Consider the following 14,398-nt stretch of genomic DNA (forward strand, 5'->3'; position numbering starts at 1 on the left):
AGCAGTGCCTGAGAGGCACAGTATGTATGAGTTATGGTCGACAGCTCTGGGATGTAGAGGAAGGACAGGTTTGCATGTAGGGAAGGCTTTTAGGGCTCCATCCTTCAGATCCAGCTCAGGTGAGTACAAGGTTTGGAGTGGTGCTTCGTGTGTGTGGATTAGGGCTCAGGCGCATGCCAGAGCGTGGTTGGTAAGAGCATTGTGTAGGAACCATTGGGAAGGTGGCAGTACCGTCCTTTAAAGTGGCCTGACAGGCAGGTCCATGAAGTCAGGTCCTCCACACCCACCCCCATCCCCAGGAAGCTCCCTTTTTAGCCACAGCAAAAGTCTCCAGGAAGCTTTGTAGAGAGGGAGATTTGGAAGAGCATAGACAGGCTTGTCTCCAGGTGGCAGGGAGAGTGATTTTCTTCTAGGCTTCATCATGGAAAATGTCAGCAGTGTGGAGGAGAGCCTCTGGAGACTTTCAGTGCTCATTGAAGGAAGGCTTCCTGTTGAGGAGTGAAAAGCATTTCCCTACTGAACATGGCCTAGCTAACCTGGATACCAGGGATGGGACTGTACATAGGAGCAAGGGACAGAGAAAGACAGAGATAGAGGTGGAGGTGGAGGTAGAGGAAGATAGATAAATGAGAGAGAGAGAAAGTAAGGTGAGAGCAAATGAGAATCTGCCTGTGGGGTGTTGGGTGTTCTCTGCTCCGCTTGCAGGGCTTCAATGTGTTCTGGACCACCCTAAGGACGGAATGATAGGGACAGGAGATACAAGGAAATACACCAAGTCTGGATTCTGATCAATGTGCAACTTTATTTTTCTCCAAGAGGGTTTATATCGTTTCTGCAGGGTGGGGGGAGCAAGAAGCTGTCATCTGCATAAGGTGGGGCAAGCTATGGATGTTTGTATAGGATGTTTACAGGGTGAAAGGGTCAAGGGCTCTGTCTCAATGTCCTGTTGCTAGGCAACCTGACTGTAAGATGATCTAGTTCCCTGTCTTATGGGGGTCTGTATTTTTCCACTAACTAGAGATTCTATCCTTGTCCCTGACATCTCCCCCTTTTTAGTAATAAATCTAAGGGCCAACATAAACCAGGTTCGAATGGTCTAAAAGGAGGAATCTGAAAGAGGCTTTGCATGGAGGATTACAGAGGCCCTATCCCTCTAAAGGTTGTGAAAAAAGGTCCCAGAGGGAATGTTTCTCCATACTCAAGCACCACAGGCGTCCCCATAGTGCAGGAATCAATGGACCATGCAGTTTTTTGAGGTAGCGGAAATGGGTAAGCGCAAGGCTGTTACTGCACAACCGCTATGCAACAAGGCATATAATCCAGGCTCTCGGGATTTTGGGGTACCATGGTCCCCAGCCTGTGCAGTCCCAGCTGCACTCCAATCATGCCTTGAGCGAGCCTTTTTCCCCGCACACAGGTGCAGCCTCCCCGGAGTGAAGGGGTCTGTGTGGGGCATCTCTCATCAGGGGAAATTTCACCCCTGGAGTCCTGCATATCAAAACAATGGTAATGAACCTGGATCTGCCTGGCTGGCAGGTCTGTTATTTGGCTTTGGATGAACCGAGTGAGCCAGGAAAGTGCCCATGGCCCAAAGGAAAGGACCAGGAGCAGGCCTACAACAGGTCCTAGGAGGGAGAGAAAAAGGGTTGTTAGCTAAGGGATGTTGGAAAACCAATTCTAGAACCACCCAAGCTCTTATTCTCCTTTTCTCTCTCTCTTTTTTTTTCTTTTTCTAGTCCTTTTCTAACCTTCCATACTGTCCCTGACTACCCCGGTGTGGTCTGTAAAGAAGCAACATTCCTCTTTGAGCCCAGTACAAAGACCACCCTGTTGTAGAAAGAGGAGATCCAGGCCTCTCCTGTTCTGTAAAACTATCTCAGCTAGGGAGGAAAGGGATGACTGGAGGGGTGAAATTCCCTGTTCAAATTGAGCAATATCCTCGTCTATGGACAGTCAAAGCTCAGATTAATGTTAGTTGGACAGGACCAGAGAGGCAATTCCTGTGCCTGTTCCCGTTGCTCCAACCCCCAGAAGGACTGCTAAATTGATGGCAGTAACAGGCTCCCATCAAGGCAGTCGTCTCAGCGCGGCTTCTCTTCCTAGAGATCTAGGAATTGTTCTGAGGAATAAAAGGTTAGTCTAGGTGGAAGGGACCTAAGTGCCCTGAGTGGCATCTCTGGTGCTTCCCTGTTTGCTGTGCTACCTACCAGCCACAGGCTATGTCAAGCTGGCCCAACACGGCTATGACCACCTGTGACACCAAGGCCAGCAGGTCCGACAAGCCTTTCTGACACTTTGGATAAAAATTCAGCACTGCCCTTGGAAACATGACCCCTGCTGTCAGACTGGATTTGTGACAAGCAGTGTCACAGCCCAGAACGTGATTGACTATGGGACTTGTATACTCTGTGAAAAGTCTCAAACACAGTTTGCTGTAAAGTTTCCACTGTCCCCCCCACAGGAACTCTTTGCAGAGTGATAACAGAGCTAAAGGGCTGGTGGGGGTTGCTGTGGGTGAAGACAACAGCCTGGAGGGCTTGTCAGAAGGACAGCATTTAAAACAGAAGAAGTTTCCTCAGGAGAGGGGCTATCTGTCCTGGGCAGATCAGGTATATTTACAGCTCTAACCAGGCATTCTGGTAACCATCTGGGAGCAGAGTGTATCCTGTCAAGAATGCAGGCCGAACCTCGTCCCCAAATAAGGACCGGGTCGGGGCCCTTCCAATGCCCCGTGAGGGGATCTCGCAACATGGCTAGTGGCCAGGTGGCATCTGGAGAAGGGTGCCAGTGCCTGTCAGCGGCAGAGTGCCCTGCAGCATCTAAGGTGAGACTAATTAAAGGATTGTTAGACTGCCCGATTCATTTTAAATCAGTGAGGGATAGAACCAGTGGCCAAGCAGACGGCCAGTGAGAATGTGAAATGACTGTGTTGTTTGTCCCTGTATCCAAGATACCCTGAAACTTCTTTCCCTCTATAGTAAGGGTGAGAGTAGGGCGATCCTGAGTAACAGGCTGGACCCAGTAGGCATCCGAGGAGCCCAATCCAGCTGACCCCCGAAGGGTGTTTGCAATTGAGGGATTATCACAGACAGAGGAGGGTAGAGGAACTAGCTGTGCCAGGCACGTACCTTGAGGAATCGTGACCATGCCATTTACAGCAGTGGCCAGAATCTTAATTTCACCTGTGAAATCACTATCTATTACGCCAGGGTAGACCTGGACCACTCGGAGGGCCACAGAAGCATGGCCAAGGACAAGCGCACAAACATTAGGAGGTAGGGGCCCTGTCACCCCTGTAGGGATGACCTGAGCCCCTTCAAGGGAGTTTAATACTGTTTCGGTGGCGGTGGCACACAAGTCCAATCCGACACTGCCTGGAGTTGCTCTCCGGAGGGAGGAGAATGGAACTGGGGCGGGAGAATTTGTTGAGGCTGGGGAGTTAGGGGGTGAGCGGACCTCAAGGCCCCAGGGTGTGCTCTTGGAGGCATTGGGGCCAGGGGCTGGCCCCTTTGGAAGTTTCCTGGCACCCGCGGTGGAAGGGGCTGACCGAGATAATTGACTTTTGACCTGCATTCTGTAGCCCAATGACGGCCCTTGTTGCAGCAGGGGCAGAGAGTGGAAGGCAGGGCCCTCATAGAGGCGGCCTCCTGAGCCGGCTGGGCTAAGGGCGGGAGGCTATGACCTTTCTGGGGACATTCCCTAGCGCAATGTCCGGGGTGTTTACAGAAGTAACAGGTGCGGGCTCCAGGCTGTTGTGAAGCCCTGAGGGCAGCACCTATAGCTGATCCCATGGCATGGGCGGCGCCAACACCTGAACAGAGTCTCACATATTCAGAGAGGTCCGCTCTGTTTTTATGAGGGCGGAGGACTTCCTGGCAGGCAGGGTTTGCATTTTCAAAGGCCAAGTGTTTAACAAAGGTGCTTTCGGGTTTGTTCGGCCCAAAAAGTCTCTCAGCTGCATCATTTAAGTGAGAGACAAATTCACTATAAGGTTCATCAGGGCCCTGACGAATCTTTGCTAATGAGGTGGTAGCCGAACCCTTTTGGGGCAGGCATTTCCAGGCCGGGACCCCGAGTTTTGAATCTGGGCCAGGAGGCCAGGAGGGAATTTTGCCTGTGCTGCGTTTGTATCCTAAGGGGGGTTGCCGAGGAGTTTCTTTAGTGTCCAAGTTTTTGAGGACGGCTGTTCAATTCCAGAGGACAAAGTCACCCCCAGAAAGAGCTGCATGGGCAAGAAAATACCAGTCATTAGGGGTCAACCAGTGTTCGCTCTGATTTTCCACCAAGGCTAATGTAAAAGGAGCTGTAGGACCATACTGAGCACAAGCAGATTTCAGCTTTTCAACAAGGGGGAAATTTAATTTGTGATAAGTCTGTCCTGGCGGGGGGTCCTCTGGTGATGGCTCATCCTCCTCCTCTGCCTCCCCCTCCTCCCATTGATCTTCCAAACCCCCTGAGGGGCCGCTCTGGATGGCTGCCTCAGATGAGTCCCCAGAGGTCTGGCTTCTGGTAACAGGAAATGCCAGGACAGGCTGAGGCTTACTCTTCGATTTACTAAAATTTTGAGATGGTTTTAGCGGACCAGGAGCCACCACTTCAAGGACAAGATCTTTAAATTCTTTGTCAAGAGTTTTCAATTCCCTTAAAAGCTCAACATCTTCCCTAGGATCCTGGAGGGCCCATCGCAGTGAGCCGAGATCTGGGACAGGGGGAGCCAACTCATCAAGAATAGGCCTGCAAAAATAGGAAGATGGAAAAACATAGGGAGGGGGTATTGAGGAACGGGGAATTGCCGAAGATTTTTGAGGTGGTATAAAAGGGCCCAAGGACTCCTGTGTTAAGGGGAGATTTTTCCAGGGGACCAGTCTGGTTTATGGTAACGGGCCACCCCTTTCTCTAAGGAAACCTCCTCGGTGGGTTCTAGAAGGGAGATAGAGGTCAAATTAACAGAGGGATGAGGATAGGCAGGAGCGGGCTCCTGGGGATTGTTAGGTTTAAAAGTCGTGAGCATCCCCTCTTCCATAAAGCACAGGTCATGAACCGAGGGACAGACTGAAGGCGGACCAGAAAGCGCTCAGGGGGTCTTAGGGCAGGTAGAGGGGGAGCGAAAGGCTTCTTTGGAGATTTTTTCTCCTATATTAATAAGCTTTTGTATGTCAGGGGAATATTTATAGACCCTGAGAATGTCATTAGTAATCAACAAAGGCTTTAAGGTCTTTTTTCTTTACCCTAGTTCCTTGTATCTTGAGGGGCTCATTTAGGTCAGAAATAAATAAACCTTGTGATGAAGTTGCCTGTCCCATGGCTTGTCACTTTCTTTCCTGCATCGTCTCCGCTCTCCACCAGGATCCTGTCCTGAACCGGGCGATTTCAGGGGGATCCAACAACTTCACCAAGGCCTTGGTCTTCCTCCAGGAGATGACATTCAGAATCCTCAAGAGGTGGTTTCATCCACGATGGGTGCCAGTTGCCCCACCTGCAGGGCTTCAACGGGTTCTCAACCACGCTAAGGACGGTATGATAGGGACAGGTGATACAAAGGAAATACACCAAGTCTAGATTCTGATCAAGGTGCCACTTTATTTTTGTTCAAGAGGTTTATATAGTTCCTGCAGGGTGGGGGGAGCAAGAAGCTGTTATTTGCATAAGGTGGGGCAAGCTAACAGAATGTTTATATAGGATGTTTACAGGAAGAAAGGGTCAAGGGCTCTGCCTCAATGTCCCGTTGCTAGGCAACCTGTCTGTAAGATGATCTAGTTGCCTGTCCTTAGAGATTCTGTCCTTGTCCCTGACATTGTTAAAATTTATGACCTTATTTACAACTTTTAGACCCATATAATGCAAGCCTTTATGTCATCAGACCTTTATATTTCTCAGACCCTTGTCAGGACCATCCAACTTGTCAAACAATACCTGAATAGGGGAGTGTAGATTAAGAAAAGACAGAAGAAACAGAGACATACAAGAAAGAGAGACATAGGATAGATTTGGGAGGACTATCACTGAATACTGTTGTATCCAGTTTATTCTGCCCAGTGCTTATATATACAGCCAAGCAATAGACAAGGGAGCATCATCAAAGAGTACAACATTGTTACACACTTCTTTATCTGGAGGTCCTTTGGGTTCAAGGATCAGTTAAGCCACTTCCCTGCAACACAGACCTTAAAAAGTCTTATTAATAAAAAACCAAGAGCCAGATATTGGGATAAAAGCTGAAAGATTAGAGAGGTAGAGAGCAAGCTACTACATCTTAGCCCTATGAAATCCACTGCCAAAAGAGAGAGTTAGCTCCTCTATGCACACTGCCTTATTACTTCCTCTCTTCAGAACCTCTCGACATAGTTACTGACTCTCAGTATGCAGAAAAAGTGGTCCTACATATTGAAACTGCAGAATTTATCCCTGATGAGTCAGAATTAACTTTGTTATTTATTCATTTACAAGATATAATCAGAAACAGGAAGTATCCCTTATATATAACACATCCAATACCATATGAGTCTGTCAGGCCCTTTAGCACAAGAAAATGAGGAGATTGATCAACTATTGATAAGAAATGTACAGGTGACCTCAGAGTTTCATTAAAAAATCATGTCAGTAGTGAGGTTTTAAAAAAGGATTTTTTCATAACCTGGAAACAAGCTAGGGAAATTATATGGAAATATCCTACTTGTTCATTTTACAATCAGACTCCACTACCCAAAGGATGTAACCCAAAGGGCACTCAGAGGAATGAAATCTGGCAGATGGATGCATTTCATTTTGTAGAATTTGGAAAATTGAAACATGTGCACCACACCATTGATACCTACTCAGATTTCCATGAGCAACTGCTCTGAGTTTCAAAAAGGTTGATTCTGTAATCCAGAAATTGCTAGAAGTTATAGCCATCATGGGTATACCTATATATGTTAAACCTAACAATATCTAGCCTGTGTCTCTGATAAAATGAAACAGTTTTTTGCTTATTACAATATAAAACATATTACAGGTATACCACACAATGCTACAGGAGAAACAGTCATAGAAACATGAAATTGAACTCTAAAGGGTATGCTAAATAAACAAAAAGGAGCAACAAAATCCCCCAGAAATAGATTACATAATGCTTTATTAACTTTGTATTTTCTCAATGCGAATGAGAAAGGAACAATAGCTTCGGAGAGACAGTGGATAATAGAAAAAAAAAAAAAACTACAGAGTTAAATCAGCCTGTATATTTTAAGGATGTGCTGACTTCAGAATAGAAACCAGAATATGTGTTACATTGGGGATGAGGTTTTGCTTTTGTTTCTATCAGAGAAGGTAAGCTATAAATACCATCAAAATTGATAAAGGGCCGGACGGTGGTGGTGGTGGTGGTGGTGGCGGCGGCGGCACATGCCTTTAATCCCAGCACTCGGGAAGCAGAGCCAGGCCAGCCAGGTCTACAGAGTGAGATCCAGGAAAGCTACACAGAGAAACCCTGTCTCAAAAAAAAAATTTATGGGCTTGGGGATTTAGCTCAATGGTAGAGTGCTTGCCTAGCATACGCAATGTCCTGGGTTTGATCCTCAGCTCCAGAAAAAGAAAATTGATAAAAGTTCGATTTTAACAAGACAGACCTCTTAATTAGAAGAGGTGATAGTTCCTCAACCAGCATGACCATCCAATTTAAAGTAACTTGGCCTACTGGTTTTACATCACACATAAAATTCATAAGTCTTACTGTTTGTTTTTGCTCTTCTCTACAAACACTTATCACAAATGGTGTTTATGTAGTCCCAGATCAATTAAAAATTAAAGCTGGCTTTGGAGTTGGATAATGACTCTCTCCTTCTTTAAAGCCAAGCATGTTGTTAAAAAGAAAATGCATAATCTCTGTATCATATCAGAAGAATCAACAGATATGGGGCAGAAGAAAGCCAAAATTAAGGGACGATTCTATTCCCACTGTTCTCATAATACTTTGATGCTATTTTGAGTCTTGAAACTTTCCTTAAAGTATGAATTTTATATCAAAATTTATATATATATATATATATTTGTAACTCAACATAAATCCAGTTACTCTTATCCTGATAGAAGAGAAAGTAGGAAGTAGTCTTGAACACATTGGCATAGGAGATCACTTGCTAAATATAACACCAGTATTACAGTCACTGAGAGAAACAATCAATCAATGGGACCCCTTATACCAGAGAAGCTTTTGTAGAGAAAAGGACACAGTCAACAAGAAAAAGTGACAGCCTACAGAATGGGAAAAGATCTTCACCAACCCCACATCTGACAGAGGGCTGATATCCAGAATATATAAAGAACTCAAGAAATTAGACATCAAAATATCCAACAGTCCAATTAAGAAATGGGCTATAGAGCTAAACAAAGAATTCTCAACAGAGGAAGCTCAAATGGCTGAAAGACATTAAAGGAATTGCTCAACCTCCCTAATCATCAGGGAAATGCAAATTAAAAGGACTGTGAGATATTACCTTACACCCATCAGAATGGCTAAGGTCAAAAACACTGGAGAGGATGTGGAGCAAGGGAAACACTCCTACATTGTTGGTGGGAATGCAAGCTTGAACTTTTCCACTTTGTAAATGAATATGGCAATTTCTTAGAAAATTGAGGATCAATCTCCCCCAAACACAGCTATATCACTCTTGGGCATACACCCAAGGAATGCTCAATCATACCACAAGGGCACATGCTCAGCTATGTTTATAGCAGTATTATTTGTAATAGCCAGAACCTGGAAACAACCTAGATGCCCTTCAACTGAACAATGGATAAATAAAATGTGGTACATATACACAATGGAGTACTACTCAACAGAGAAAAACAATGACATCATGAGGTTTGCAGGCAAATGGATGGATTTAGAAAAAATATCACCCTAAGTGAGGTAATCCATACTCAGAAAGACAAACTTGGTATGTATTCACTCATAGGTGGATAATAGATGTAAAACGAAGGATGACTAGAGTGCTACTCACAACTCCAGGGAGGCAACCTAGAAAACAGGACCCTAAGAAAGACACAGGAATCACCCAACAACAGAGAAATGAATGAGGTCTACATGAGTAAACTGGACTTGAGGGGAGTTAATGAAGGGCAAGTGTCGGGAGAAAGAAAGCTTAGGGGAGCAGGAGGTCCCAGCTGGATCAGGAACAGAGAGGGAGAACAAGCAAAAAGAGACCAAGATAAATGAAGACCCCATGGGAATAGGAAGAAGAAAAGTGCTAGAGAAGTCCCCAGAAATCAGCAAAGATACCTCCACAATAGACTGCTGGCAATGGACAAGAGAAAGCCCGAACTGACCTTCTCTGGTGATCAGATGGCTAAACACCCTAACTGTTGTGCTAGAACTCTCCTCCAATTACTGATGGAAGTGGATGCAGAGATCCACGGCCAGGCCCCAGGTGGAGCTCCAGGAGTCCAATCAGTGAGAGAGAAGAGGGATTGTATGAGCAAGAGATATTGAGACCATCATTGGAAAAAGCACAGGGACAAATAGCCAAACTAGTAGAAACACATGAACTATGAACCAATAGCTGAGGAGCCCCCAACTGGATCAGGCCCTCTGGATAAGTGAGGCAGTTGATTAGTTTGAACTATTTAGGAGGCCCCCAGGCAGTGGGACCAGAACCTGTCCTTAGTGCATGAGCTGGTTTTTTTGGAGCCCAGAGCCTATGCTTGGACTCTTTGCTCAGCCTGGGTGAAAGGAGGAGGGGACTGGACCTGCCTCCACTGAATCTACCAGGCTGAGCTGAATCCCCAGGGGAGTCCTTGCACTGGAGCACATGGGAATGGGGGTGGATTAGGGGGAGAGCGAGGGGAGGGGACCCGTAGTAGGGAGGACAGGGGAATACATGGCTGATACGTAAAATTAAATTAATTATAAAATTAAAGAAAATGAAGTGCTTCTTCCATCAAAGTGCTAAAAGAAAAATATTTGTTTTTGCAAGCTTTGCTGACTCTGATGTCTGCCCTCAGTATGTAACAGGATTCTCTTAAATTCTGATTTTTTTCAGTGGAAAAACTTTTACAACTCCCAAACATATTCTGTTACAGTAGTTTATTTAAAAATTTTTCTCCCATTTAAATTTGGGCGGTTCACTTCCACTCAAAGAAACAAATGTTCCAAATAAGAATAGCAAGACAGAGAAGAAAATATTAATAGCTGTACTCAATACATACTACATGAGTTGTAGTAAGTCACCAAAATCGTTTATGTGCTTTTATTAAAATACAACAGTGGGTACAGGTGGGATTTATTTGTTGTTAGATTAGCCAGATAAGGATTAGAATTCTGAGATTAGAACAGGCAAACACAACTCTATATTTAGGATCAAACATGTTGATTTCTGTTGGGGACCGACTCCGGACAGCTGTGTCCTGAACTTTGTCAAGCCTTGACAGGAGGTTCCTGGCCTAACTGCAGGATATACGATTAGATAAACTTTCTGGAGCCTGTTAGTCGGCTGCAGGGGCCTGGGACCAAAGCGACCTCACCCTCCCTTAAGAATTTTCCATTCTTATCTCCCTGCTCCCCCTGTTCCCCCTCCCTGCCTGAAGCCCTGTTTATAAGCCTCAACACCCAGTCAATAAACGGAGACCTCGACGCAACTCAGACTGACTTTGTCTTCCTTTACGCGCCTGGTCTCCTTTCTCTCTCGCCCCCATTGATCTTTCAGGAGGTGCCTCCTCGGGTCTCATCAAATAACCTGGCCCGCGGGACCGGGCAAGTGGCGCCCGAACGTGGGGCTCGAGGCACGGTGACCTGCCGGACGACAGACAACAGAAGGGGCCCCGGAGAGGATCAGGGTAGAGACGCCCGGACAGCATCACTCGTGCAATGCGGGAGAGTCTTGAGGTAAGTATGTCGTCCCATCGATCATGGGCAAAAATTTATCTAAAGAGGCTGTTTTTCTAAAGGAGATGAAAAGGTAATCTTAGGGAGAGAGGAATAAGAGTTAAGAAAAAGGATTTGATAAAATTCTTCCAATATGCGGAGGAGAAATGTCCCTGGTTAGTGATTAATGGACCAGGAATTCACCCTCTGACTTGGAACAAGGTTGAAAAAGATATTAACAAATTAATCAGAGACGGGGAAAATGTCCCCGACGCCTTTTTTAGTTTTTATGGACTTTTGTTTTGTACCGGTCGATCGATTTGTACTTTGCAGGCTCTCACTGGGGCAGACGTGTCCGGACAGTGAACCTGGCGGCGAAGGGAGACGTCCCAGAGCCCTAAGGCCACCTCAGAGGTGACCATTTGGTTTAGGAGCATCTTTGGGTATTTTCCCCCACGGAGGGAGGAAGTGCCACTTTGTATTTTGTCCTGGGAAATTGTCAGAGCCATTTTGTGGGTTTTTTTGTATGTTTTGTTGTGATCATTGTTACTTTACTCTCTTCTTCTCTTACAAGAAAAAAAGGTACATGTCTGACAGGGATGTGGAAGCCCCCGATGTCTGTATGATCAAAGACAGAGATCCTTGGGTCTGGATTGTTTTTGATGTGATTGAGCCTGGAGGGTTACCCTCCCCCTCCCAGAGCACATCAGGCTGTCATTGTTCTTGGAGCTTTGTTGGTTGTCTCGTTGGGACAAAGTTTTTTCGTGTGCCCTTGGTCTTGTGTGTAATGTGTTAATTGTTCTCATTGTTGACTTGACTGTGACGGACACTATGGGACAGTTCCCTTCTTCTCCACTAGACCTTTGCCTAGCCCACTGAAAGGATGTGTGAGCCACAATAAAGGGAACTGGGTCCCCCACTCCCACTCCCCGACTGAACTGAGATAAACAGGTAGCCCCTGCTAGGCGGGGCTTGCATACTGCAAGAGGGGCTCACTAGCTGTGAATGAGGTCGTCGTCTCAGTGCTGGTGTTCCGGTTCTTGGATTGTCTGTGTAAATGTTATTTGTTTCTGTCTGCTAACCTCCCTTATTTTCCTAGAGGAAGAGGAGGAGAGAGAGGCATAACAAAGGCTACCTCCATCCCTCCCTAGCTCTCTTGCTATCAGGACTGCAGCCAGCTGGCTGCTCTCAGGAGGGTGGGGGTATGTGCTCTCGGTACAGGCGGGCAAAGATGGGAGCTCTGGACAGGGCAATGGGGACTGCCTGCAATTGACAAAAACTGTGTGAACACTGAACAGAGAATCTGACTTTAGTCAGAAGAGTTAACAAAAACTTTTTTTCAGGAACACTGGCAGCCAAGGACACGCTCTTTGCCCACTGCTCCCCCTCCCTTCCTTTACTGTGATAACTTCAAGGTTTCTTCTGCCAGCCAGCCGCTTCTCTTGTTAACCCTTCTCTGTCCTGGTATTGCTTAAAAAGAAATGTTAAATTACTAGTTCAAGATACTGAGAAAATTATGCTTTTTTTCCACAGGAAAAATAAAAATTTACATGGGTTTTGGTCACTTGAGTTCAATGGGTACAAATACTTGCCATCATTTAAGAGATTGGTTTCAAATTATTGCTGGTTAAGATAAAAAGAATGTTTTTATAAAAAACGACTTGAGATATATATATATAAAATGAAATATGTTTCAGGTTTCTTTGTCTTGCTATTCTGCTGTTACATTGAGACTCCAAAGGGTCATAGTTGTAAAAATGTCTGTCTACTCTACAGGTATGAATTAAAAATGTGGCCACATGTATGTTTGGTTTTGAATGTCTGAGTTTGCATGTCCTTTGTGTTAAGAAATACAAGTTAATACTAGTCATCTGGCTATTCAGATACTAGTTTAAAGCATAAACTGTTCTATTTAAATAAAAAAACTAAGAGGTATATTTGACTAATATATTTATAGGAGAACAAATTGGCCTGGTTATTGTTACCAAATTTAGAGATATTTTTAAGATTGGGCCTAGATTTGTTTGGCTCAGATACATTTAATAGATAATGGTCCTCAAACCTGTCAAAGATCTGATGAATATGGCATTTACATTATTTGATGAAAAACTTACTATAGCAAACAGAGACTCCAAGCTCCCCAGCTCCTAGCAATGACTCCCAAGGAATGGCCAATTCCCCTATGTTATGTCAAAAGTATGTAGCTCAGTCTATCGATCCAGTGAGGGTCTAATACCCCGAAGTTTATATTATACATTATATGGATGATTTGTTAATAGCAGGAAAATCTGAAGAAAAAACACAAAATGTAGCTCAAAAGATAATTACCACACTTCAGGACTGAGAATTTCATATAGCTCCAGAGAAGATACAAACCCAATACCCCTTCCTGTTTTTAGGGTTCGAGTTACACTCGGACCTCCTCTATACACAAAAAAATCCAGATTAGAAGAGATACACTTTGTTGTCTCAATGGTTTTCAAAAGCTTTTAGGGGATATCAATTGGCGGTGACCCTATTTAAAAATAACCAAGGGAGAGTTACGCCCCCTTGAGGATATCCTCAAAGGAGACTCCGACCCTCAATCCCCTAGATACCTTATGGTGGAGGCAGAGAGGGTATTACAAAAGGTTGAAACGACCATTACTCAACAACACACGGGATATTTTGATCCAACTTTCCCATTGTATTTGATCATTTTTTCTACAGATTTTGCCCCTACAGGTCTGCTTTGGCAAGAGTCCGTACCTTTACTGTGGGTACATCTTCCTGTTACTAAAAGAAAAATCCTCCCCACCTACCCTTCCCTGGTTTGCCAATCGATAATGTTAGGAATAAAAGCCTCCACTCGATACTTTGGACATGACCCTGATATTATTGTTATGCCATATGATAAAGAGCAACTTGAAAGGTTATGCACCTGTAGTCTGACTGGGCCATCCTTGTCTGCACCTATGAAGGGAAACTTGACACACAGATGCCCAGTAACAAACTCCTACAATTCTTCTCCCTTACTTCTTTTGTTTTTCTTAAAAATACCTGAATGGAGCCCATCCCGGACTCCTCTGTGCTTTTCATAGATGGGTCAAGCAATGGTAAAGCTGCGTATGTCCTCAATGGCCAAAAGAATGTTATGACAACCCCTTTTAAGTCAGCTCAGCTGGTGGAGCTATATGCTGCCCTTGCTGTCTTTAAAGGTTTTGAAGATTGTTCCTTTAATTTGTATTCAGACAGTAGATATGTGGTAGGGGCTTTACAGGCTTTAGAAATGGTCCCAATAATCCAACCCATTACTCCCACCTTCCAAATGTTTTCTGAATTACAAAAATTAATCCAACAAAGGTCGCTACCCTTTTATGTTGGCCATATTCATGCCCACATAGGCCTACCTGGACCCCTAGCTCAGGGAAATAAACTTGCTGATTCTGCTACACGTTCTATCTTGATTTCTCATTTGGAACATGATCAGGTAGCAGCCGCTCGTGAGGCGCACCGCCTTCATCACCTCAATGCTCAAACTTTGAGAGTAAGGTTCTCAATTACTAGAGAACAGGCTAG

Source organism: Peromyscus eremicus, unplaced genomic scaffold (assembly GCF_949786415.1).
Source record: "Peromyscus eremicus unplaced genomic scaffold, PerEre_H2_v1 PerEre#2#chrX_unloc_2, whole genome shotgun sequence".
Classification (NCBI taxonomy): Eukaryota; Metazoa; Chordata; class Mammalia; order Rodentia; family Cricetidae; genus Peromyscus; species Peromyscus eremicus.